The following is a 26,846-nucleotide window of genomic DNA, read 5'->3' as shown; positions in this document are numbered from 1 at the left end:
ATAAATCTATGTCTGTTCTTAGAAACCTTGTTTTCTAGGCAAATATGGAATGAAATAACACCAGCTACAATTATAATCAACAGCATGAACAGAGATAACTTAGGCAAATGGCAAATTAAATAATACTTCTGCAATTATTCCTTTTCTTTTTCCATAAGCACCTTGCTCTAACAAAGAAACACACAATAGGAATTATATTTCCTTGATGATTTGTATTCAACAAATTTTGACCATCTAGGGCTTCCCTGGTGGCGCAGTGGTTAAGAATCTGCCTGCCAATGCAGGGGACACGGGTTCGAGCCCTGGGCCAGGAAGATCCCACATGCTGCGGAGCAACTAAGCCCGTGCACCACAACTACTGAGCCTGCGCTCTACAGCCCAAGAGCCACAACTACTGAAGCCCATGCGCCTAGAGCCCGTGCTCCACAAGAGAAGCCACTGCAATGAGAAGCCTGCGCACAACAAAGAGTAGCCCCCGCTCGCCGCAACTAGAGAAAGCCCGCGCGCGACAACGAAGACCCAATGCAGCCAAAAATAAATAAATAAAAATTAAAAAAATCTTTTTGGCCGTCTACTCAATATCACATATCATCCTACCTTCCACCATCTGCTCTTTAACTCCAACTCCATTCCATTTGTGTTTCAATCTCTTCACAAATGAAGAACACCATAAAAATGAAAATGCTTCCTCTTATTTAGAGGACTAGTCTCAAGAAAAATGATATGTGGGAATTCCCTGGCAGTCCAGTGGTTAGGAATTGGTGCTTTCACTGCTGTGGCCCAGGTTCAATCCCTGGTCAGGGAACTAAGATCCCACATGCCTCACAGCATAGCCAAAAATAATAATAATAGGAGCTTCTCTTGTTTCTCAATAAAAATTTTCCCCACTAGACTGGGTGTCCCCTGAGAGCTGGAATAGGGTCTAATTCACCTAGGTCCTGAGCTCAGGCTGATGCAGTGGGGGCTAGACAGCAGGGCCTGGCCAGGGTGGAGAAGAGTGAAGCACCATCAGGGAAAGCTGAGTCCTCAGAGTGTGACCTCTACTTTCCAGACCGGTCTGTTCATCCAAGACCACTGAGATAGGAAGGGATAGGAGGGCTCTACTACTCCATAAGCTAGGACATTGCATCACTGCCCAGAGCAGAGATGTCTACTGAACCCTCAGGTTCTCTGCTTATCTTCAGAACTAAGCTCCAAGTCCTCCTCTCCTGAGAGACTGCCCTTCCTTTACCACTCCAAGAGTGCTTTCCCTTCTATCCAAGCATGCCTAATCCCTGCCACTCATTTAACGAGTTATGCGCACAGCCTTCTCCTCAACACAGAGTCGCAGGTGTTCCTACAGCGCGATCATGCTCCACTTAACTTGGAATGCTTACTCCCACATCCGGACCAGCCCCTCAATGGAACAGGTGCTCAACAAACATTTAGTTGGAGAGTTAAACACAAATCACTGTTTTTCCACAATATGGCACTATACCAAGGTCCATTCCTTTCCACTTCAAAAACAGCTAGACATTTACAGCATCAGGCCTGAGAATTCCCAGGAAGAGGGATACAGAAGGCACCCCCTTTCTGATGCACCGGCCATCAAGGCCACCTAAAGCTTGTTTCCTGTGTGACCATCTTCCTCAGATGAGCTTTGATCTAATGGGCAGGTTCATCAGCACCTTTTGTTGTTTTTTCTTAACATCTTTATTGGAGTATAATTGCTTTACAATGGTGTGTTAGTTTCTGCTTCATAACAAAGTGAATCAGCTATACATATACATATATCCCCATATCTCCTCCCTCTTGCGTCTCCCTCCCACCCTCCCTACCCCACCCCTCTAGGTGGTCACAAAGCAGCAAGCTGATTTCCCTGTGCTATGTGGCTGCTTCCCACTAGTTATCTGTTTTACATTTGGTAGTGTATATATGTCCATGCCACTCTCTCACTTCGTCCCAGCTTACCCTTCCCCCTCCCCGTGTCCTCAAGTCTATTCTCTAGTAGGTCTGCATCTTTATTCCTGTCCTGCCCCTAGGTTCTTCAGAACCATTTTTTTTTAGATTCCATATATATGTGTTAGCATATGGTATTTTTCTCTTTCTGACTTACTTCACTCTGTATGACAGTCTCTAGGTCCATCCACCTCACTATAAATAACTCAATTTTGTTTCTTTTTATGGCTGAGTAATATTCCATTGTATATATGTGCCATTCATCTGTCAATGGACACTTAGGTTGCTTCCGTGTCCTGGCTATTGTAAACAGAGCTACAATGAACATTGTGATACATGACTCTTTTTGACATCAGCACCTTTTGAATACCCAGTTCTGCCTTCGTGAGCAGGCTAAGTTTCTTACTTCAACCAAGGATACAAGCTCTCCTAAGCTCTGGAGCGGTGGCTCTAGACCCTGGCTGCACATTGGAATCACCTGGGCAGGGAACGGAGCTGATGCCTGAGTCCCACCCCCAAAATTCTGATGTCATTGACTGGGGTGCAGATTTCAACCAACAGTAAACCCTGCTCTAAAGATACAGCAGCTCTGAAACAGAACAGGAGGTAGACAGTATAGTTTGGGGCCCAGACCACACGGACAGCAGGTGCTGAAGGAATTAAAAACTGGTGCACAGCTGAGAAAAAGGGCTTGGAAATGCAGAAATTTACCCTCAACCCAGTATATCTCATCAGTCCTCACCAGGGCAAGGACTCCTGTATTGAAATTCTCATCAGAGCCCCAGACCCACAATTCTGGATCCTCTAGAAAGTTTCTCCCACATGTCCTGGCCCCCTCACAAAACACATCAATGCTACTCAGCAGCACTGGCACCACATGGAATACCCAGGAGTGATACTGGAGTTGTTCTCCCTCCTGCCTTCCAAGCCCCAGTCCTTCTCAGAGTCGTAGTGGCTGTGGCAGTCGCTGGCTCTACTCTGATTCTGTGACATGAGCTCAAGTTGGCCTCCAGGTGCTTCCTAAGCTTGTTTTCTCATCAATGAAATGGGGATCATGTGTCACTGACCTCAAAGGGCTACTGTCAGGATGAACAGTGATGCATCAGCCACTCAGCCCAATGTATGCACAGACTAAGCATTCCACAAAGACTGCCCTTCAATTATTATGGTTTACCCCACACTCAACTGCCATAACAAGGAGTAATCGTGTTCTGGATGCTGCAACACCTTAAGGATGGTAAGTGATCCTACGTCACAGCAACCCTGCTGAATAGCTAATGTCCCCTTTACGACATGCAAAAACTGAAGTCCATACCAAGTAAGGGGCAGAGCCAGGACTTGAAGCCTGGTTCACTAGATTAACCTGCCTGAGCCACAACTGCCATCACATGGCTCTTGTGTTCTAGGCAGCTCATGACAGCTGCCCATGAATCAGGTCCACCCTCTCTGCCTGGCACACACAAAAAAAGTACTCATAAGCATTTAAGTAGAGTTTTTTCCAACTCCCTCTCGCCCTTCAGCTCCCAGCCTACTAAATGCTGCTTCCTTGGGAAACCCGCCCAACTCAGTCCTCCATTATCCAATTAACCCCCCACTATACCTTTCCTTCTTCATTAAATTCTCAGAATAGTGAGAGCAGGGGCCATATCTGATTTGCTCACATAGTCTAACGATGGCACAGGGAGAACACAGGTCAGACCCAGGTCTTCCCATGACACTGGAACCCACCTAGGGAAGAACTATGTCAAAGACCACCTGAAACACCAGAGCAGCTCTGCTTCATTGCCTCAAAAGACACTGCCATTACTCCAAAGCTCTGAAAACAGAGTCAAGGGCACTGCCTCATGGAGTTGGACTTCAGGCAGTCCACAGCCTGGAATAAGGGTCCCTGGCATCAATATTCAGGCATATCCTTCCTCTTCAGAAATTAGCTCAGTGGTTTTGGTAATTTCTGTAACAGTTAAGCAGAAATAAATTCTTTTTGAGCAGGCAAGACCTTCTTTTATTTTGTTGCTAAAGTCCATCTTAGTCTGCTAATATCGTGTGTTCACTTGTTCTACTTATAACAAAAGTCAAGAACTGGATCTCCTTTATTCAAGTCATGAAACTCCTTTATTCAACTGCAACATGATTAAGTAACTGAATACAAAATTAGATTTATTTTAAAAGACTTTAGTAAATAAAAATATGTACCATGCATCCATATCCTGGTTTCTAAATGCCACTTCAACTAAAAGAAACCAAGGGTCCTTGTGGAAAGGGCTGATGCCAGGCTGGGGAAAGGAACCTGGAACATCTTTTTGCACTAGAAAGTCAGGAAGTGCTCAAACAATGATGGAGACATGTCAAAAGAACACAGGAGCCAGCCTAAAGGGGCTCCCACTGGCCAAACCTGAGACAATCTGGGCATCAAAATGAATAATGACAAGAATGGGCTATATCTCATTGAATAAGTTATCAATGTGAACTAATATAAACAAAACTGAATAAACAAGTGAAGGAGGTGAGAAACCTCTTCTTTGAGTAAGATGACAACTAATTCAGAAGGAATGATGGTCTTAGAAGCATCACTGCATGCTGAAAGTAGAGGGTCAAAGTTTGACAAGGAACAGGATATTTATATAGTGTCCTACCATAAATTAGTTATTAATTGCGAAGGGAAAAACAGCAACTTTAAGGAGGAAAAAACTGTCAGGTACCTCCTCAACCAGGACTGATCATCAAGACAAACCAGCAACTTGTGCCTACTCACATGGGGCTATCAAAGATGTTATTAGGACAACTGAGGAATCTGAGCATGGAATGTAGATTAGATATTAAACCAATAATAAATTTCCCTCATACTGACAGATGTATTGTCATTATGTAAGAGAATATTCTTATTCTTAGGAAATACACAATTAGGTATTTAGGAGTAAAGGGGCATGATGTTTGCCAATCACTCATAGATGGTTCAGGGAAAAAATGTACAGAGTGAAAAGAAACAGAATGACAAAGCAAAAACAAGGCAAAATGTAAACAAATGGTAATTCAAGGTAAAGCGTATTTAGGAGTTTCTTGTACTACTTTTGCAATTTTTCTGCAAGTTTGAAGTTATAACAAAGTTTTAAGTTACAAAAATATAAACTGTGTGAAATGAAAAGAAGTGTTAAGAAAAAGGAACGTGGGGCATGGTCAGCCTCTCGCCTCAGAAGCTGAGTTCTTTCCTGACGAAGCAGCAATATTCATCAACAGCTGTGAGGCAAAGTCAGCAGATGAGTTCTGTAAAACGGTGATGGCCTAAGTAACCCTAATCCTACCACTTACCTCACACCCTCACACTCTGTCCACTACTGTTCCAGATTCCAGGCACAAAAGGCCCCTGACTTCATGATTCAAAACATAGCCCACCAGGTCCCCAAGCCCTCCTTTATAAGGAGGGAGTATCTTAAAAGCTTTTCCCTCTAGAAACACTACAAGCACAAAATGTACAAAAAAGGACTTTGCTTTAAAAGTGACTCGGATTATAATGGAAGAAAATGTCACACTGGGGCCTGAAATTACTACATTGGGCTATGTTTGCTCAAGATTAAAAATAGTTTCATCTTTCCTTCCCAGGAGCCTTCCCTCCTGGAGGAAAAAAACCCCAACCAGACCATCACCAAGTTCAGAGGTCCCAGAGCTAAACACAAAATATGGGCAGGCTGAAATCAGTGTTTTCCAGTATCAGATTCCCCATTAACAATCCCCGGGCACGATTCAGAAGATACACAGTAAGCCTCACAATGATGCCATCAGCTGTCTAGTCCTTTGAACTTAATGCAATAAAAATAATTCACATGGAGGTAAAACAAATTTCAATAATACACTAGGCCATAAGTGAAAAGGTGGTTTCCCTCCCAGGCCTTCAGGTAAGCAGGCTGGGTTTCTTCAGTAGTTCTCCACAAATGACACATTTAATGTATCTCTAAACACATAAAATAGTACATCTCTTTTTATTTCACTCAAAGTTTAAATGGTATCACATACTTTATAACTGTTACTTTTTAAAGTTTACTAGAACTGGAAGACCTCAGCCCCAGTGGGTGGATCCACTTCCTCACTACCCCCTGCTGCTTGTGGCACATACCTGTCTAAGTATCCTGCATATTTTGCTCTGAAGGGGTACTCTCTCCCTCTCAGCCTTGCATTGTTCTGGTAAGAAATCTGAGGATAAAATCCTAGATGTGGAATTGCTGGGTCAAAGGTTATGTATATTAGAATTGCTAGATATTGGCAAAATACCCGTCAATTTACATTCCGACCTAAAGATATGAGTGACTTTTCTCTTACTTTCACTAAAATTGAGTTACTGTTATTGTTAAACTCCTTCATTAATAACATGAGATGGAAGAGAAAGGAGTATGGGACAGGTTGAAAGAGCATGAGACAGTTTGTCCCTCTCATATTGTTGGATTAATGGGCATAGTGGGCAGCAGGTATCATAAATTCAAGCTGGGAGTAATGGTACTTCATAGTTAGCCAGCATGAAAATATGGGAGGGTGAGCATCCAGATGACTAATGAATCAAAACATGGCACTATATTTTTCTAGTCAAACTTGACTGCCTCAGAGGAAAATTGCTATGGAAAATTTATGGGATAATTACTACAAATAATAAGTTATCTGTGGTGCTCTTTGCTCCTATTGTGGACCAGCCCTGTGGACCAGGGTACATTCTGGGCCCACCCTAAACAACTCTGGGCTCAGGGCAGTGGAACACAAAAACAAGTGCTGAGCCCAAGGAGAACAGGAGAGGGAAGCTAGAGAGTATTTTGGGGCTCCCAAGTCTAATCTTCATACTGTAGCTTCACTGTTCTGAAAAACATTACCCTTTCCTAAATCATATTGCCAAATCTAAGTTTGAGACCTTTTGTTTTTCAACTGAGGGGCAGGGTCTGAGAGGAACACTGGAGCCCGGCTATCCTGGAGGTCACACCCTCCAGACTCTTGGGGGCACTGGGGTAAGAACCATCTGCCCCAGGCCAGTGCAGTCATCTGGGACAGGCAGTTGTGTGTCTGAGCACAAAGGTACTCACCAGTCCACTCTCATCTTTCACTCAGATCAGCCTAACTTGTACACATGAACGATGAATCCAACAGAAAGTGGTGCCCACAACAGTGACTGACATCCCAAAGTCCTAAGATGACCCTCCAACTCTATACCATGCTGGTTCCTGGTTCAAAAATTTCCTGGAAAAACCAGGGACATAGGCAACTCCAGCAAGATGAGGAGTAACAGGAACTGGGAACCACATCCTACCATGAGGACCATGATACAAACCCCTAGTGAAGAACGCCAGGACCAGATAGGAGCATGAAGCCCTTCAGCAGCTGCTGTGGTTACATTACCTTCTATAGATACACACTAAACTATTGATGGATGAAATGACAGGATGTCTGAGACTTGCTTCAAAATAACGGAGGGGTGGGGTAGGGACAATAGTTGGGAATGTGAATGGGCAAGACTGGCCAGTAGGTGATGGATGCTGGGGCTGGTGTTAAGTACATGGGATTCGTTGTATTATTCTGTCTTTGAGTGTACTTGAAATTCTCCACAACGAGAAGATCAAAAATAAAATACAGGGGCTTCCCTGGTGGCGCAGTGGTTAAGAGTCCGCCTGCCAATGCAGGGGACACGTGTTCATGCCCCGGTCCGGGAGGATCCCACATGCCACGGAGCGGCTGGGCCCATGAGCCATGGACACTGAGCCTGTGCGTCCGGAGCCTGTGCTCCGCAACGGGAGAGGCCACAACAGTGAGAGGCCCGCGTACGGCAAAAAAAATAAATAAATAAAATAAAATAAAATAAAATACAAAAGAGGCATACAAACAAAATTCCCAGTAATTAAAACATCAAGTATATCCAGCAATTCACTCTTAGATATATCCTCAGAAGCCATGGACAAGAATGGCTCATATCAGTATTATTCATGATAGTCAAAAATTAAAAACAACTCAAATGTCCACCAAGAGGAAAAGCAGTAAATTCTGGTATATTCATATGTGAAATACTATACAACAAAAGAGAACAAACTGCTGTACAGAACCAAAAAGATGTCACAGACCTAACATTCAGCAAGAAAAGACAGGCACATGAAAGTACATATCATACTCTCTATCATCCACTTACATAAAGGTCAAGAGTAGCAAAACTAAGCTCAAGAACAGAGGTCAGAAAAGTGGTTACCTTTAGGGAGATGCTGATTGGGTAAAGGCACAATAGAACCTACTGGAAATGTTCTGTCTTGATCTGAGTGATATATACAATATCTAAAACTGTCAAGCTGTACATTTATGATTTATGCATTTTGCTACATGTAAATTTTGCTTCAATTGTTTTTAATAGTGACAAAAAAATCAAATACTACTAGTTATCAGGAAATTCAGTGAAACAACTTCATCTATAACAGAATAGATTTTCAAAGCCTAAAGAATGAGATAATTCAGCTCTGGCCTGGGATAATTTTGATTGGGGCCTGCTACCTGCCTGCCACCTGCCCACACCTGAGGTGAAAGCAAGGACTCTCTCTAAGGACCTTCACTCTTAGCTGATCACAAACACCACAGAATACCAGAGCAGCCAACATCAGAAAACATAGCTTTAACTCCTGCTTCACCACCTAAGCAACTAGCTCTGGTTGTGGTATTGACCTCACCAAATTCCAAGTAATGCAATTTTTAAAGGTAGTGATACAGATCTCTCACACAGGAGATTCAGCGCTTTCCTCACCGCCATGCCCGCTGCTGACACCCACTCCTTCAGGCAGCTCCTGCGCAGTACCCAGCAGCCTCTCCAGCCCTTTCACTAGCACAATCCACACCTCCCTAACTCTGGAATTCCTTACATTCTCCTCCCTAAAGGACAACCCTCAGAAAACTTGGATTCAAAACAAGAAAACAAAAACTGTTCTACTTCCTTAGGCCTAAGCAACCTTGATGAACATACAGGATGCAAAAATCTGAATTTACATGGCTTCAAAATTATTTAAGTATAAAAATAAATGGAATTTTAAATGTGTGAAATAATAGCACAACAAAAACTCCACAGGCACATGGTAAGTGTCACAGCACTGGGGAAAGGCCAGAAAAATCCTGGTACATCACATGACATCTCTTCTCAGGGGCAGCTCCCATCTGAAGGGCAATGAGCTTGCTATATACAAAGGTATAGGCCAGCCATGAGCAGAGCCCTTTTCCTCCAGATCTTCACGGCAATAGTTGACCAGGCAGCAGCTCTCTGATGTGAGCACATAGTTGCCCTCACACCAGATACCGGCTTATGCTGCCCATCAAATTCTGGGGTAAGCTGGGGTGGGGCCTCCAGACAAGAAAGCCAGAACTAGCTGATGAGTTCCTGGGCCTGGAGCCTGAGCCTACTCTCAACACTCACTCTTGGACCTCCACATGCCCACATCTTCAGCTACCAGCCAGCAAGGCGACAACACTGGTAGCTGACATACCTCTCCATTCTGTAAGGCAAAGTCTCTGTACCCAGAGCTTGAGACCAGCAGGTGAGGCCATGACCACAGCCCACAAAGCTTTCTACTATCCACCCAACCTACCTGGTCTGATGGGGAAAGACTAGATTCTGGCTGCTCTCTAAGCTCTATCCATTTCTCCATTTCCTTACCACTGGAGCTGTGTGGCCTACATGGAAAAGCAGGAAAATCCTCTAAATAGCTTTCAAACACAGAGAAAATTTGTAAAACACAATGCTCATAAGACAGAGTTTGAGGTGACCATTTAAGTCATCAGGAGCTACACCTTCATTTTACAGATGGGTAAACCAAGGCTTCTACAGTCTCCCAGATGGTGAGCAATCACGCAGGATGAGCATTCCTCTCCTAAGTCTCAAACAACCTTTTCCCCATCACAATACCCTATCAAAAAAAGGAGAAAGGAAGAGAGGAAAGCTGAAGAGGAGACAAGATGAGGGACAGACAATGAAAGGCAGAGGAGCTGAGAATGTAAGGAGAAGAGCAATGTGAAGGAAGAAGGGAGGGCCTGTGGGCTTCCCTGGTGGTGCAGTGGTTGAGAGTCCGCCTGCCGATGCAGGGGACACGGGTTCGTGCCCCGGTCCAGGAAGATACCACATGCCGCAGAGCTGCTAGGCCTGTGAGCCATGGCCGCTGAGCCTGCGCGTCTGGAGCCTGTGCTCCGCAACAGGAGAGGCCACAACAGTGAGAGGCCCGCGTACCGCAAAAAAAAAAAAAAAAAAGAAGGGAGGGCCTGAGAGGGGGACAGCACTGTGAATCCATCTCAGTGAATTAGGCCAGAGAACACATCCAGAATTTTCCTCTTCCAACACCTGTCACACCGTGCTGGGGAAACTGGTTTGACAAGGACGACAGAGCCACTTAGAGGCTGAGTTGGGCCTAGCCTCTCCTCAGGCCCCACTGTCCTGCCACAGAAGTGGTGCTCTGGGTACCTGCTATGAGCAAAATATGGAACAAAAGGAAAGCAGCACTCCGGAGGAAAGACCCAAACCACCTCAGCCTTGCCAAAGGGACCAAACCTGAGGCTGATCAAGCCTTTGGATCCAGCTGCTGATTAACAGGAAATACAGAGAAGAGCATGCTCAACTGCACCCTGGGACACAATCTGCTAAATCTGGACTATGAGAGATTCCAGTGCCCAGGTTCTTCAGCAGATAATTGCAAGGAAAAGGGACAGAGGGGAGAAAATGCAGATAAAGAAACTTACAAGATATGACAACTTAAAAAAAATGGACAAAATTAAACTGCAGTGCCTAAGGATACACATTTGGGAGATAAAACCATTTTAAAAAAAGTAAGAAAATGGCTACAAAAAGACAGGATGGGGTCACCTTGGGAAGGAAGGGGAGAGGGGGCTGTGGCAGGGTTGGGGCACACAGAGAAGCCTCTGGTGGAACCAATAAAGTTCTATTTCATGACCTTATAATTCACTAAGCTCTACTTTTTTGGGGGGGAGGGTGGTCTTGTTTTCTCCATTTTTGTTTAATTTTACACTAGTAAAGTTTTTTAAAAGTTAAAAAAATAGATTTAAAAAGATAAGATTAAGTTGGGACTTCCCTAGCAGTCTAGTGGTTAAAACTTCACGCTTCCACTGCAGGGGCATGGGTTCAATCCCTGGTCAGGGAACTAAAATCCTGCATGCTGCGCCAGGTGGCATGCGTGCATGCATGCATGAATGAATACATAAATAAACAAACAGATGAAGTAAACAGAAAACCAGTCCTGGAAGAGCTTGAGGACTTTGCAAAGCAGCATATGCAGAAAGAGAATCCCACCAGGAAGCATGGAACAGAGAGGGTGGCCTCACAGGCAACTGGGTGGAGACCTCTCTCTAATTCAGGGGTTTGGCCTTAGGAATCACCACTGGCTGCTCACCCAGGTCCCACACTCTCCAATAGCTCTGCTGGTTATTAAGCTGATATTGTAGCTACCTGCATGACGCCTTTATCCCTCTCAACTGGTTCCCATGGCATCAGGGTTAGGAAATGGCTCAACAGGTCAGAGACATATCACTGTATACCCAAATGTCAGCTTGGCTTTGAAAATAATCTATTACTGCCCGCCAGCTCTCTAAGGTCCTCTCCCTGATCCCTCACATCACTCTCTAAGATGGGCCTAGCCCCCCCACTCCCCTTTATGATGAATCAGACGCACACTGACTGCGGTCACTTGCCAGGGGCGTGACCCTCAGCCTCTCCAAATCACATTTTTTTCTGAAAAATATCAACTGAAGGGAAATAACTTCATCACTTCTCCCTTTTTTTTCTGGTCAGGGCAACGATAGGGCCCATACCTCTCTCATCCATTGCCAGATCCATTCCCAGGGCCTAGCACGGTGCCCAGGACATGACAGTGACTCAAAAACCACCTGCTGAATGAATGAACAAATAACTGAAACCCAGCGACAACAGGGCCTGCCTGCTGGGTGCCAAGACAGTCCCCTCCATAGTTCATGGGCTAGCCTGTCTTGCAAGGCTGCTTAACAGCCAATATTTCATCTTAAACACTTCCTAGATCAAATTCCTTTTTTCTTTAACTTTTCCCAATTATAGTCATATATTCATTAGGTAAGCTAATGCATGTAAAGGACCTGACACAAAATACACTCCTTAAAATATATATACAAAATACAAACAATCTCAATCCAGCCACCCATAATCTCTGATGGGTGTAATATTTCTGTGCTTCAGACAACCTACAAGAGCAGACTAGCTAAGGAACATGGACATCACTATGTATACCACTGGGTGTCCTGCTTTCTCCACCCCAGATCCAAGTCTGAAATACAACTGCCAAGGTCAATAATCCCCCCACAATGACAAGGAGTCTGCAGTGACTGCAACAGAAATGGACTTACTTCCACAGCAGGGTTTCTTCTCTTGTACTGAGAATCAGCTCTGGCACAGTGGCCTCCTCTGCACTGCCCTGCACTGCCCCAGGACTACTCCCAGGCTGGGAGAAGCCCTGTGGGCTCTGCTTCCCCTCTACCCTATCAGAGGATTTAGAGTGAGCATTTAGAGATTTTCAGCTCCCCACTGGTGGTATCATATCATTTTCTTATCTGATAACAGCCAATAGCTTTACCTTCACCTGCCTCTAAAACAAAGATCAGAGACCAAATGCCTTCACTATCTGGAAATCACCTGGAGCCTTCTCCAGTGGGAACCCACAGGCAGCTCCCCCTGAACACAGATTCATAAAACCCGGTGCCTTCATCATCTGGAGGCTGGAACCCCATTTTTGTCTTTAGGATAATTATCCTCTGCTCAGATGTTGGGCACCGGTGCCTGTACCCTCATCTTCCTCCCACCCCAGAGCTCTATGTTCAATTTGTCCCTCAAGGAGTCAAGGAAACCCAAAATACTTCAGGTTTCCAGGGAGGATGCTGACTTTACAGAGTTACGGTTCTGACATTCCAGACTGAGCTCATCCTACTATACAACAAACAAAAAAGTCTTAAAATTTCTGTTCTAAAGAGTTCCAACCCTACAGCTCAGCTGAATTACATGCTCCAGGTACAGAATCTGCTGCTGCCCAACGTTCAACCAGGAGCACTCACTTGCTCCAAGTCTCTTAAAATGCATCTGTTGACTGAAAAGTCAAAGTTACCTATTTATAAACTACCTAGGCAAGAAGTCATATGGTCACATGGGGAAAAAATAAGTAGAGGTGTAGCTCTTTGAAAACTAAGGGCTTTTCACACCAGACATGCACTGCTGTTGATAACTCAAACAGAAATAAACATTATACAAAAAAAGGAAACAAAGCACTTCCAGGCACTCAACTCACACGGCAACCTTGCCAGTCCATGCTCCTTCTACTGCACTGGTGAAGTTCAAGAAAACAAACCTGGGCACACAAAGAATTTCCAAAGAAACTCCTTAAAAATATAAACAGTGCTGTCTAGTTAACAGGATCCTTGGTCCTCAAACTATTTTTGTCCTTTATTCATCTTGATGGGGCCAGTGCCTCCAGGACGACGCACCCCAATAAGACACCACAGCACTCAAAGCACCACAGGTGGGAAGCTTCCCTGGTGGAGCACTGGTTAAGAATCCACCTGTCAATGCAGGGGACACGGGTTCAAGCCCTGGTCCGGGAAGATCACACATGCCGCGGGGCAACTAAGCCCATGCACCACAACTACTGAGCCTGTGTGCGCACCTAGAGCCGTTGCTCTGCAACAAGAGAAGTCACAACAGTGAGAAGGAGCCCGCACACCACAGCAAAGAGTAGCCCCTGCTTGCTGCAACTGGAGAAAAACCGTGCAGCAACGAAGACCCAACGCAGCCAAAAATAAATGAATAAATAAAATTTATTAAAAAAAAAAAAAAAGCTCCACAGGTGAGCAAGCAGTCGAGCTAGAGCTGCTTTCTGAGAGGTATCAATGGGCTCACGTCTAAGGCTTTTTTTTTTTTTTAAGAAGATACTACTTGGTACATATAAAATATGATCTATTATGTATGTAATTATAATAAAAAACACCCCTGAACCAATCACTTAACCTAAAATATGTCCCGCCTTTATTAAATATCGACTCTCAGTTTACACTAGAAAAAGGACAAGTGTAAAAATAATAAGTAGCAATCATGGAGAGGTGTAGAGCATATTACTAGGAAGCTTTTATTTCCTCCTCAGCAGCCTATGGGGAGGATATTTTATCCCAATTTTGCTGAGGCAGAGAGGTCAAGGGCCTTACTTAAGGCCACATCAGGATGGGAGGGTTCCAAGGGACTCAGTACCTCTAGTAGGTTCTTTCCTCAGGCTCGAGTTTCTACTGCTGAGGGTAGTCAAGTGTTTTCATTGTCCAACCTCGTCACACTTGTACCAAAAATCTTGTCTGTCTTGCCAAAAAGCAAGGGCCTTCACCTCTTGGGAAGTCATGACCCAAAAGACCATAGCATGACCAGGCACTATCTGAAAGAACAGTTCTCTTTTAGAAAACTCAATACCATTTTATAACAAGTGCTGGCATTTGCAGTGTAATCTCAGCATGGCAAATATGTTTTATTCCTTTATTTGATAAAAACAAGTGCCACTCCCAATCTTAAAACAGAGAAGGAAACGTATCACTCTGATCAGATAGCAGGTTAAAATAGGCTAGAAGTTTTTTTTCCTGTAATAAAAGAAAGACAAAAAGGTAGGAGGAAGGCAAACATCCAGGGCAGTGCCATTGCCAGCTGCTCCTTTCACAAGACACTTCCACAGAAGACAAAGAAATTGTACATATTGAAGCATCATGGAAAGAATGGAATTTTTTTTACTATGATCAAGAACAATTTCCAGGACCATTCCAAAGTCAACCTACCTGAGTTTTAGAGGAGCAAATTTCTCAGCAGCCTTCCATGCAATCAATATAGACCTCAGGTAGAAAAGCCCTTCGCCAATTCCAGGAAGGCCTGACTAGGCCTCCTCTATCCCCGCTACCATCACCACCAACTCACTCACCTACCCTTCATGGAACCTGCTAAACAACAGCTGATCACTAATCTGGCTCCTTATCTGAAGCCAACACCCCTGAAAGAGAAACAGCCAGTGACCTCTAGCTGTTCACTCATCAAAACCAAAAATATCTCATACATTTTTTTCCAGGGACACATTTGCCTGGGGTCAGGAGAAGAACTGCCTGATGGGTAAGGCAGTCTGATATCAGGAGAGAGCTCCCATATCCAGAACAAACCTGTTTTTTAAAAAGTTGAGTCTCTCTGGCTTCCCCTACGCCATATTCTGGCATTTCACATCTTCAACAAGTTCTACAGTCGATTAAGGCCAAAATAAGTTTTTCCTTGGCTTTACTGAGATATAATTGAAGGCCAAAATAAATTTGAAAAACAAGAATTTGAAGTCCAATTTCATTCACAAACTAATCCGATGCTTCCCAGTGGATTCAGAACACTGGGCCTCCCCAGTGGCCTGGAGGAACTGCCCAGCCTCCTGTGACCTGGCACTCGGTCACCCTTGGGAGCAGCAGGCCTGCCTCTCCAAATATGGCCTGAAATCTGCCGCAAGAGTGAGCTCAGGCCTGCAAAGGGGTCCACAAGAATGTTTACCAAGACTGACAAACTTAGAGGGCAGCCCCAGGAGCAAACAAAGCACAAGCGCCATCCCTCAGAACACTCCTGAACAGCAGGGCAGCGTGTGAGAAAATGACTGCTTGCTGAGCTTCTGGCCCCTCAGCACCCTGTAACCACAGCAGACCAACAGAGAGGCCACGGCAGGCCCGACACTTGAGCGGAGGGCTGTGCACAGCCCACAATGGGCCCCATTCTCCCTGGAAGCTCATGGCAGGAGGGCAGAGGGGAGGCCAGGACATTCCTTCACCCCCTCACATGGAGGGAAAGGGCACAGGCAGCCCAGGGCATCAGAGGCCTGCATAAGAAGAAAGCCTAAGCAGCCATTTTCCTATCCAGATGCACAAATCAAAAAGGCCCCCTCCTAAAAAAGCAGAAAGGAGTCCTGAGGTGCCAACTGATTAAGTCATGCGGATTAGATGACCTACACAGGAGTCCTCTCTCTGGGCAGCAGTGCCCAACCAGAAGGAAAAAAAAAAACACCACCACTCAGGGCGTTGAGGGGATAGGGGACCCCACAGCCCCCGTCAGCCCAGGGCTGGCACTACAAGCAGAACAATCAACTTTTCCTGCTAAAGATTTCTTCCCAGTGCCAAGGAATCCAGTCACTTTTTAAACTACTTTTAAAACTGGAAAAAGCACATGTTCAGACTGGCAAACACAGTATGTTAAGTCTATACTATTGGGACCTTCCTGGTGGTCAGGTGGTTAAGAATGCGCCTTCTAATGCAGGGGACGCGATTCAATCCCTGGTTGGGGAACTAAGATCCCGACGTGCTGTGGGACAACTAAGCCTGTGCACTCTGGTGCCCAAGTGCCACAACTAGAGAGAAGCCCGCTCACCATAACAAAAGACCCCCCACATGCCACAATGAAGACCCAATGCAGCCAAATAAACGAACAAAAAAAATTTTTTTTAAGTCTATACTATTGACCCTTCTGACAAAATAGTGTGATCTCTTCCAGGTAAGCAGAAGCAACAGCTGGTAGCACAATCCAGAGAAGGAAAGGAGACAGGAATCCTACTGTTATCTATTTGTGACTTTAGTGAATTCTATTTTTAGATCTTTATTAAAGAGGTTCTCTTCTAGTCTCCTCTTACCAAATTTCTCTCCTCAGGCAATTCAATCTTCCCAATATTGCTCAGAAGTCTAAAAATATAAGATGCTTATTCAGGTATGCTTAATATAACAGGTAAAGCAAAGTTCACTACACTTCCTCGTTTTCCACAAGACCCAGAATCCACCCCTGTTCAAGGGCTACTCATCAGGCTGGTCTCCACCATTAAAAAATCCAGTAAGCAAGAGATTTCTCTGGCAGTCCAGTGGTTAAGACACCATGCTTCCAATGCAGGGGGCATGGGTTCGATCCCTGGTCAGGGAACTAAGATCCCACACGCCACGTGGCAAGGCCAAAAAAAAAAAAAAAAAATCCAGTAAGCAAGGCTCCCTGAGGTCAGGTCAGATCCGATGCAAAGACAATCTACCAGGCTTCCCTGGTGGCGCAGTGATTGAGAGTCCGCCTGCCGATGCAGGGGACACGGGTTCGTGCCCCGGTCCGGGAAGATCCCACATGCCGCAGAGCAGCTGGGCCCGTGAGCCATGGCCGCTGAGCCTGCGCGTCCAGAGCCTGTGCTCCGCAACGGGAGAGGCCACAACAGTGAGAGGCCCGCGTACCAAAAAAAAAAAAAAACAATCTACCAGCCCAAGCAGGAGTATACACAAGATATTTACAGTGACGAGAGATGCATGTTTTATTTCATAGTATAATAAGAGCCCAGAAAATGGATGGTATACTGGGTGCTGATTAACAGCCAAATAAAAAGGAACCAGTATTTGCAATTTCATTATTAACTTTATCATTTTTCTTGGCAAAAACTGGTTAGAGAATCAACCCAGCCCTGGAGAACAAGCTAATTAAAAGGCATTTATGAAAACCAAGGCAGAAATGGTTCACTTCTGTCATAGACAGCCTTGGGAATCTTCTTAAGTAATCCCGTATCAACCCCTGGAATTCCTAGAGTAAATGTTCCAGTACAGTGAGAGGTAAAACACAGACAACCATAACATTTGCCAAAACAGCATCTTCCAATTCCACGAATCTGTTTCAATACATATTAGAAAGAACTCTGTAAGCAGTGCTTCTTGTTTGTCGATTCCCATACTCCATACATAAAAACTTAACATTCTCAGAAATGAAGAGCTAATGCCAAAACAGACCAAGCTAGGCACCGGCCTCTCTTTCCCTGAGTATGACACATCCTTCCAAATGTTTCACTCATCCTTAAGCTCCCCTCAACTGGCACACTCCCCTATACTTAGGGTGTCCAAGGGCTGTGACTGCCTCAGGAAGAATGAATCTGTGGCTACACATACCCCCAATGGCAGGGAATATTCAGTCTAGGACTCTACGTGACTATAAAAATTGCATACCCATGCAAGTCACAGAAAAGGAACTGGGGAAAATGTACACAGTGCTTAAAAATGAAAATCAATAAAAACCTGCCTTACTTGATGTTATAGATGTGCTCCTCCAAAACTGTAAGTCACACTGCACTCTTTTCAAAAGTTTTATATTTAATATTGCAGTGATAAAAAGATTCTAAAAAAACTTTATGCACAAAGATGTTAACTGCAACATTATCTATTACAACCAAAGTAAGATTAACAACCATGTAAGAACTGGGGACAGGTTAACCATCAAAAATGTTATATTGGGCTTCCCTGGTGGTGCAGTGGTTGAGAGTCCGCCTGCCGATGCAGAGGACACGGGTTCGTGCCCCGGTCCAGGAAGATCCCACATGCTGCAGAGTGGCTAGGCCCGTGAGCCATGGCCACTGAGCCTGCGCGTCCGGAGCCTGTGCTCCGCAACGGGAGAGGCCACAGCAGTGAGAGGCCCGCGTACTGCAAAAAAAAAAAAAAAAAGTTGGGCTTCCCTGGTGGCGCAGTGGTTGAGAGTCCGCCTGCCGATGCAGGGGACACGGGTTCGTGCCCCAGTCCTGGAAGATCCCACATGCTGTGGAGCGGCTGGGCCCGTGAACCATGGCCGCTGAGCCTGCACGTCCAGAGCCTGTGCTCCGTGACGGGAGAGGCCACAACAGTAAGAGGCCCACGTACAGCAAAAAAAAAAAAAAAAAAAAAAGTTATATTTATAGAACAATGATCATGTTATAATGCTGGGAGGGCAAAAACAAGATTAAAAATTAAATTTAGGGCTTCCCTGGTGGCGCAGTGGTTGAGAGTCCACCTGCCGATGCAGGGGACACGGGTTCGTGCCCTGGTCCAGGAAGATCCCACATGCCGCGGAGAGGCTGGGCCCGTGAGCCATGGCTGCTAAGCCTGCGCATCCGGAGCCTGTGCTCCGCAACAGGAGAGGCCACGACAGTGAGAGGCCCGGGTACCGCAAAAAAAAAATTAAATTTATACTCTAACCTAAACTTAGTAAAAGTGTTGCCCAAGGGCCATCTCTGGAGGACACCCAGGAATCAGGGGATAACGGCTGCTCCTAGGGAGGGGAAGCAGGGACTTAGGGGGTGGGTGGAAGAAAGCTTTCTTTCCCCTGTACAATCCTTCTGAACTTTTTGAGTTTGAACCATGTGTTAGCATTTCCTATTTAAAGAAAGAATACAGCTGGGGGACAAGGGATTTTTCCCTTCCTTTCTACTTTTTTCTTCCACATTTTTTTTCTTTTTTTTTTTGTTGCGGTATGCAGGCCTCTCACTGTTGTGGCCTCTCCCGTTGCAGAGCACAGGCTCCGGACGCGCAGGGTCAGCGGCCATGGCTCACGGGCCCAGCCGCTCCGTGGCACGTGGGATCTTCCCGGATCGGGGCACGAACCCATGTCCCCTGCATCGGCAGGCAGACTCTCAACCACTGCGCCACCAGGGAAGCCCCACATTTCTTATTTTAAATATATGTATTATTTAATACAGCTTTTCCCCCACTATAGTGTCTTAAAATTCCGTGCTCATTTTGCCAAGTACGTGATTATCCACCATCTTTCTTTTGCAGAAATCTCCCTTTTCAAGTACCTTACCTCACCTTCTAGTGCTAGGCTGCTTTAAAAGCCGTATCTTGGGGGGACTTCCCTGGCGGTCCAGTGGTTTAGACTCTGTGCTTCCACTGCAGGGGACACAGGTTTGATCCCTGGTTGGGGAACCTAAGATCCTGCATGCTGTGCAGCACAGCCAAAAAAAAAAAAAAGCCTTATCTTCCTGGAGAACAGAGGCCCTACAGGAAAAGAAGGAACCAATACTGGTGAAAGCCCACAACCGAAATAGAATTACATACACCACAATGACCACCTCCAAAGGAAGTGGGGAATGCCACTCAGTCTCCCACCCACACCACCAATCAGTCACCCTTTATTTATTGTCAAAGGGTAATAAAGAAAATGAAATGTATTCTGTAGAGTCAATCCAGGACCAAAAATTATAAACAGCTTCAAAAATATAATATTAATTCCAATGTCTAAAATTTAGACAGTGGTATTTTCAAAATCAACTAGCTCAAGAAGGTATAACTGAGAAGCAAAACCTCAACACTAGTAAATGTACCCCATGATGTAAAGGATAAAGGCACTGTCATAAAAGTGATTTTTTAGGGACTTCTCTGGTGGTCCAGTGGGTAAGACTCTGTGCTCCCAATGCAGGGGGTCCGGGTGCAATCCCTGGTCAGGGAACTAGATCCCGCATGCGTGCCACAACCAAGAGTCCACATTCCGCAACTAGGAAGCCCGCATGCTGCAACTAAGAAGTCCACATGCTGCAACTAAGACCTGGCACCGCCAAAAATTTTTTTTTTTTTTTTTGCGGTACACAGGCCTCTCACTGTTGTGGCCTCTCCCGTTGCGGAGCACAGGCTCCGGACACGCAGGCTCAGCGGCCATGGCTCACGGGCCCAGCCGCTCCACGGCATGTGGGATCTTCCCGGACCGGGGCGGGCATGAACCCGTGTCCCCTGCATCTGCAGGCCGACTCTCAACCACTGAGCCACCAGGGAAGCCCCAAAATTTGTTTTAAAAACTGATTTTTTATATTCAGTTGATTATTCGCACTAGAATCCTATTTTTAAAATATAAATTAAGTCAACATACTGCAAAAGTTTCATTCAGCTTTACTTCACTCCAACAGAGAACACACAACAGTTTCACCAATTTAGACACGCTCTGTTCATGATATTGTACTACAGCATCCCATCCATCCTTCCACCCTGGACCCAGAGCAAGGCTAAGAAAATACTTAGCTATCAAACCTAAGAAACAGGAAAATAGGAAACCCTATTCATTAAGGCTAAATTAAGCACTCTAGCTGGTGTAATTTTGTAAACTACTCTAAAATCCTATTTATAGAAATTGCTATCTGAGCAGTATTACTGACTAATGATCAGAGTGAAGAGGGACTGTCAAAAGGCAAAGCAGGGTATGCAACTCACAGGAAGACTGCTTTAAATCAATATCCAGAGGCATGCGCACACAAAGACCTACTGGGAAATGACCAGATCAATCAGTTGTATATTCAAAACCACCATCACCTTACTCCAGAACTGGAGTGTCAACACAGGAAAAGCAGAGAAAGATGGGGGCTTAAGAAGCAACAGCACAGGGGCTTCCGTGGTGGTGCAGTGGTTAAGAATCTGCCTGCCAATGCAGGGGACACTGGTTCAAGCCCTCGTTCAGGAAGATCCCACATGCCATGGAGCAACTAAGCCCGTGTGCAAACAACTACTGAGCCTATGCTCTAGAGCCCATGAGCCACAACTACTGAGCCCGCAAGCCACAACTACTGAGACCACGTGCTACAACTACTGAAGCCTGCGCGTCTAGTCCGCAACAAGAGAAAGCCACCGCAACAAGAAGCGTGCACACCGCAATGAAGAGTATCTCCTGCTCGCCACAACTAGAGAAAGCCCATGCGCAGCAACGAAGACCCAACGCAGCCAAAAATAAAATAAATAAATTTATCAAAAACAAAAAACCCTTTAAAAAAAAAAAAAAAACCAACAGCACAATAACACTGGCAAAAGCACAGAAACACTCTTTAACATGGAGGAGGGAGAACACTTACCCCAGAAAAGGAGGAAGAAATCCTTGACCAATATACAGGACACACTGAAGACCATACTACCTGTATTCTCACTTTGAGTTCCCTTAAGGTTCAATACTCTACAACCCATCTGAGTCCCCTTCGATGTTCACACCACCATTTCTTTCTCCTTTGATACTCTGGAAGCCTCCAGCCTCCAAGCGGTCATACTCTGCAGTGGCTCAAATCTAAACAATGTACCCCAGAACCTGGAATATTGAATCAAACTTCTCATTGCTGACTTCCTATACTGGCTAGGAAAAAAACTCATGAGACTTCACTCTTATTCTTGCTCATCCACAAAATGTATCTGTCAACACTTGCAATTCCACTAGGCTAGTTACGTGCCTCTTATCAAGAAGGCTATGACCAAAAAAACCCAAAAAAAACCCAACTTAAAAAAGCAAGCACAGGTAAAGGGGCTCTAACTTCACACCATCACGGGCCACCTTTAGTTTGCCTTGCACAGGTCAAATCTGTGAGCCAGTGGCAATTCTTTAACTGAATCCAGTCTAAAGCTACATTACGGGGGACTTCCCTGGTGGCCCAGTGGTTAAGAATCCGCCTACCAATGCAAGGGACGCAGGTTTGATCCCAGGGCGGGCAACTAAGCCTGCGCTCTAGAGCCCATGTGCCACAACTAGAGAGAAGCCCGAGCACCGCAAAGAAGAGCCCGTGCACCGCAACGAAAAGATCCCACATTGCTGCAACAAAGATCCCCCGTGCCACAACTAAGACCCAACGCAGCCAAATAAATAAATAAATATTAAAAAATAAAGCTACGTTACACCCACCATGATTCTGAGTATCCAAAACTATAGACATTTTAATTCAAACTATTCCTCTACCTACCAAGTGGGTCAACAAATCATGCTTTCTCTTTCATAATTTCACTTCTTCCTTGCCATCTTACCTGCCTGCCACAAAGACTCAAGCCTTCCCCCATTCCTGCAGTCTAGGGGGCCCCTCTTTTTTTTTTTTTTTTTTTTTTTTTGGCCACACCACTCAACTTGTGGGATCTTAGTTCCCCGACCAGGGATTAAACCCAGCCCTCCGCAGTGAAAGTGCAGAGTTCTAACCATTGGACCACGTGGGGAATTCTCTAGGGGCCCCTCTTTATTTGGAGTTTCTCAAGTGCTCACCAGTGCTTGGCTGATGCAGCCTTACATCCTCATCTTTTCACTGTCAACCTCCTGCCTCTTCCACCCAGTGGTAGACCCCTGCTGTTACCAGAACCATTCAGGTCCCTAACATCTGCTGAACTGGCTCATCTTGAACCTTCTTTATCTTTCTCCACTCCCCTGCTGACCACTGTTCTTGTTCAGATCCAGTGTCTCCCCCACTGGACCACAGCAGTAACCAACCTGCCTCTGGTCCAGCCCAGCCTCAACATTCACAGTGAGGGCTCACTTTTTAAAACCCAGAGCTGATCCCATCACAGCTGTGCTCCGAGATCTTCAAGGTTTCCTGTTCTTACATAACACCAAACTCCTCCACATGGCATTCTGACTGCAACCCAACCTTCCAGAACATACAAAAAAAAGTGCCCAGTCTTCTCCCTCCCACCCCTTTCCTCTGCTCATTTCTTCTTCCACAAAATTGTGACCTTCTTGCCACCACTCCTTCACCAATCAAACCACTAACCATTCTTGAAGGTCTAGCCCAATGCAGTTCTTCCCTAAAGTCTGCCCTCTCCAGCCTAGGACCCAAGTTCCTTGGTTTACTTCAGCATGGTACCCAGAGCAACCAGCAGAGGCCTCAAGAAGGCTCTGACAAACCCTAGGTTTCTGAAAAATGGTCCCTCACAACATGTTCCTGGAGTTCCACGTGGGATCACTGATCACCTTCCCATATCGTCCTGGCATTCTGCCCACCACCAGACACCTGGGCTTGGTCTTTGCCAGAGAAGGACCCAACCGAGGCCACCATTATTAGTCTGATATAACAGAAACACAGATGGGTACAGCCAAATGTTCAGCCTGGGTTCAAATCCTAATTCTGCCACATGACAGTTGTGTGACCTTGGGAACATTCCTTCATCTATGACTCGGTTTGCTAAGGCACTATAAAGGATTCTCATAAGCATTAGCAACGGTGCATGTAGAGCAGAAACACAGAAGGCCCTCAACTGTGGCTGATGTAGATCCATCGTGTCACTGGCCCAGAGCACAGGGAAGGGTGGAACAACTGTGAGGTAAAGGACTGAACATGCTCCCATCTGCCTCAACAGGGATGATCACACATCTACTCTCAGGGGTTAATATACCAGCCCTGCCCAAGAGGAAATGCAATGCCCCCAGTTCAAGTGAGAAATAAGGTTGTTTAAGGTTTTTAACAAACATATGCCATGCTTCTCCTTTTCTAAATAATCCCAGTCTAAGTGGCCCCAGGGTCCCTCCAAATCCCACCATATTCAATGTTTAAGAGGCACTAGCAAACCTGCAGAAGACGTGGTTTAAAGCTTTGGTCATGATAAATATTCTGGCCCACACATTCCTGAATGCAGTCTCCTCCCCCATCACAGCTTGGTATTCCCTTTGCTCAAACTTTTCAGCCAGTCTCTTGAGCTGGCTCCTTCTCCCTCATCTCTCCTCTAAGGGCCAACCTCAGAGCCAGAGGTCCTTTTCCCATCCCCTCCCTGCCACTACCTATGTGGCCACCAACAAGATCTTTCTAAACATGGGTCTGGACCATGCCACTCAACTGAGGAAAAGCCTTCCCAGACTCCTGCCCTTGAGTATGAAGTTTGAACTACTAAGCACAACAAGAAAGGCCTGGGGCTCCCACCTGTCATGCTGGAGGACTCACACGTGCTACTTTAGGCACTCATATACATGCGGTTCCCTGTGTCCGGACCTTGCTGTCCCCCAGCTAATTTCTGCTGGCCCTGCAAGCCTCAGCTCAGGAATTCCCTATCACCTCAGGCTCCCAAGCACCATCTGAGCACACTTAGTGGGCCGACACTATCAATCATAGGCTCCCCATCCCCCACTGTCCACGAACCTGAGTTCCTTAAGGGCAGTCTCTTTTACATGGGTCCCCTGGACCTACCACAGAATTTGGTAAGCAGTGAAGTCAAATATTTGTTAAATAAATGAATGTATTTTGCTAAATCAATTTTTCAGAGCAGTAAAGACTGGCTCTCTGCTTCTTTCAACAGAGGCACGTAACAACACAAGCTTTCATGTTCCAGATGTTTGTTGCCTATATAGTAATGCTTACTCCTACTTTCTTACAGTATCCCACAGGCCTTAACCAGGCTCATACCATGCATCCAACTCCCTCCTCAAATCTCACTCCTCCAAGAAATGGCTCCTCAGCCTCCTTTAAGCATGTAGGCCAGGAGCTCTTATTACTTGGCTCCAAGGCAAACAAAGTTCAATTCAACTTCTCCATATTCAAACTATGCCTCCAATGTCCAATTCTTTTTCTAAAAAAGGACATCCCAAAATTATGTCTCTGAACGCTGAGCATAGAACAACCTGATAAAGTTACAACATCCCATCTACACCAAACTCCAAAACACCTGGTAGCACATCCAACTCTTTATCTGGACTTATGTCCTATAAACACCACCCTCCCTGCAGAGTTTGGCTTCCATGCCAGGAATCACATCTACTCGCTTATTTAGGGAAACAGCAGGCCGGGCTCTTAAGTTAGAACTCTAGGCTATAACCGTGCTGTCCTAGGCTGTAGCTCTCACCAAGGCAAAACTCATGATCACCATTAAAACTAATTCTGAAGTAACTTTACAAATGTAAGAGCTTCTCAAGTCATAGAAATTAAAATATGCATTTTAAATTAGTAGTTGAGATCGTATGAAATTAACTCGGAATTTACGGCAGAAGGATTCTAAACCGAGAGAGCATTTTCTCTGGAGACATTTTCCAGATATACCCGCGGGTGAATATGGTTTTCCAAACACCAAAGAAGCCCAAGTGTGTATGTGTGGGAAGGGGTGACCCCAAGGCTCTGAGCGGCTCAGGATATAGCGGCTGCGGCGCTTCCTGAGGGGCTCAATGTCCCATCCTCGGGCTCTGGCGAAACTGGGCCGCGCGACCCTCTGAGGAAGCCCGGGAGACAGTCCGCAGGCCGCACACGCCCGCGACCGCCGCGCGTTCCCTGGAGCGCGGCCCGGGCTGAGGCCTGGCCCACCGCCGCGGCGCGCAGCCCGGGGCCGGACGCCCCCAGCCTTCGCCTGAGGGGCCGAGAGCAAGGGGCGGTTCTACCCGGGCCGCGTCGCCGCCTCACCCGCAAGGACGTCCGCGACCGTGTCCCCGCCCCGGGCCAAACAGCGAGAGCAGCAGCAGGTGTTCCTCGGAAGGCTGGGCCAGCGACGGAAATGGGGGCCTGGGCTGCCAGGCTCGGCGGCAGTGGACGGGCGGCGCACTCACCGAGCGCCGACGGGCGGGACGCGGCAGGTGCTCGCTCTTCCCGCCCGCAAGACGCCGCCGCCGCTCCCCGGGGACTCGGCGCGAAGATCCCGCCGCTGCCGCCAAGCCCGAGGAGCTCTAGCGCCGCACCGCAGCCTCGGCGCGAGCACGTACCGGGCGGTGAGGGAGCGCGAGGGCGGGGCGCGCGACCGAAGCCTAGCAACCCCCTGACACGCGAGTGCCGCAGCCAATCCCGCTGCCAGCTCCGCGCGGCGCCGACCGGCAGTCCCCGCGACGCCCGCTTCTGCCTGCGTCGGCCGCCCCGCAGCGCGCCGCACCCGCGCACAGGCCCCGCCCCCCCGCGCCGTTCTGCTTATTGGCCCGCCGCGCCCCCGTCTGAACAGACACGCCCCATCCTGGAAATCCCGCCCGCGGCGGGCCAGGTCTGTACCCGCGGCACGCCCCGGCTCGTCCGGGTTACCCGGAGAGCTCAGGACTGGGAGTGGGGGAGGGGCGCCCCGCCCAACCTCAGGCATGTGGGCCCCTGAGAGGCATCCAACCTACCCGGGTGGTCAGGCCCGATAACTGGCCCGGCCACAACTGGCCACCCATAGACTGTCTTCCGCCCTCCTGATTTCTGTCGAACGCAAATCAGGTAATTTTAAGACAAGAAAACAATCAGCAAGAGTCCTCCAAATTGCGAAGGATGATGGCCCCGTTGCCCGACTCTTATACTGATGAGGAAACTGAGGCGAGGGCCGAGGGCCGGAAGGGCAGGAAGCCTGCCCCTCTCCGGGGGCCTAGCCCCCAGCAGGGGGGGGTGTCCGGGAAGCGCCTCAGGCCTGACCCTCGTCCCCTCCTCCTG

The 26,846-nt window shown here is 46.6% G+C and overlaps 1 protein-coding gene across 3 annotated transcripts in view; it reads right to left on the bottom strand.

Moving 5' to 3' along the window:
* Nucleotides 1-26,295, bottom strand: part of DAG1 (dystroglycan 1) — a 64,421-nt gene extending 38,126 nt beyond the window's left edge. The window contains exon 1 of one of the 3 annotated variants that reach the window (XM_060109665.1): nucleotides 26,156-26,295. The gene's annotated coding sequence lies outside the window, so the exon portion shown is untranslated. The other 2 variants (XM_060109663.1, XM_060109664.1) reach the window with 2 other exon arrangements.
* Between the last annotated feature and the right edge of the window lie 551 nt (nucleotides 26,296-26,846).

The sequence above is a fragment of the Mesoplodon densirostris genome, chromosome 10, assembly GCF_025265405.1.
Source record: "Mesoplodon densirostris isolate mMesDen1 chromosome 10, mMesDen1 primary haplotype, whole genome shotgun sequence".
Lineage (NCBI taxonomy): Eukaryota > Metazoa > Chordata > Mammalia > Artiodactyla > Ziphiidae > Mesoplodon > Mesoplodon densirostris.
Note: the sequence above shows the minus strand (reverse complement) of the source record. Positions and strands in the feature narration are given on the sequence as shown.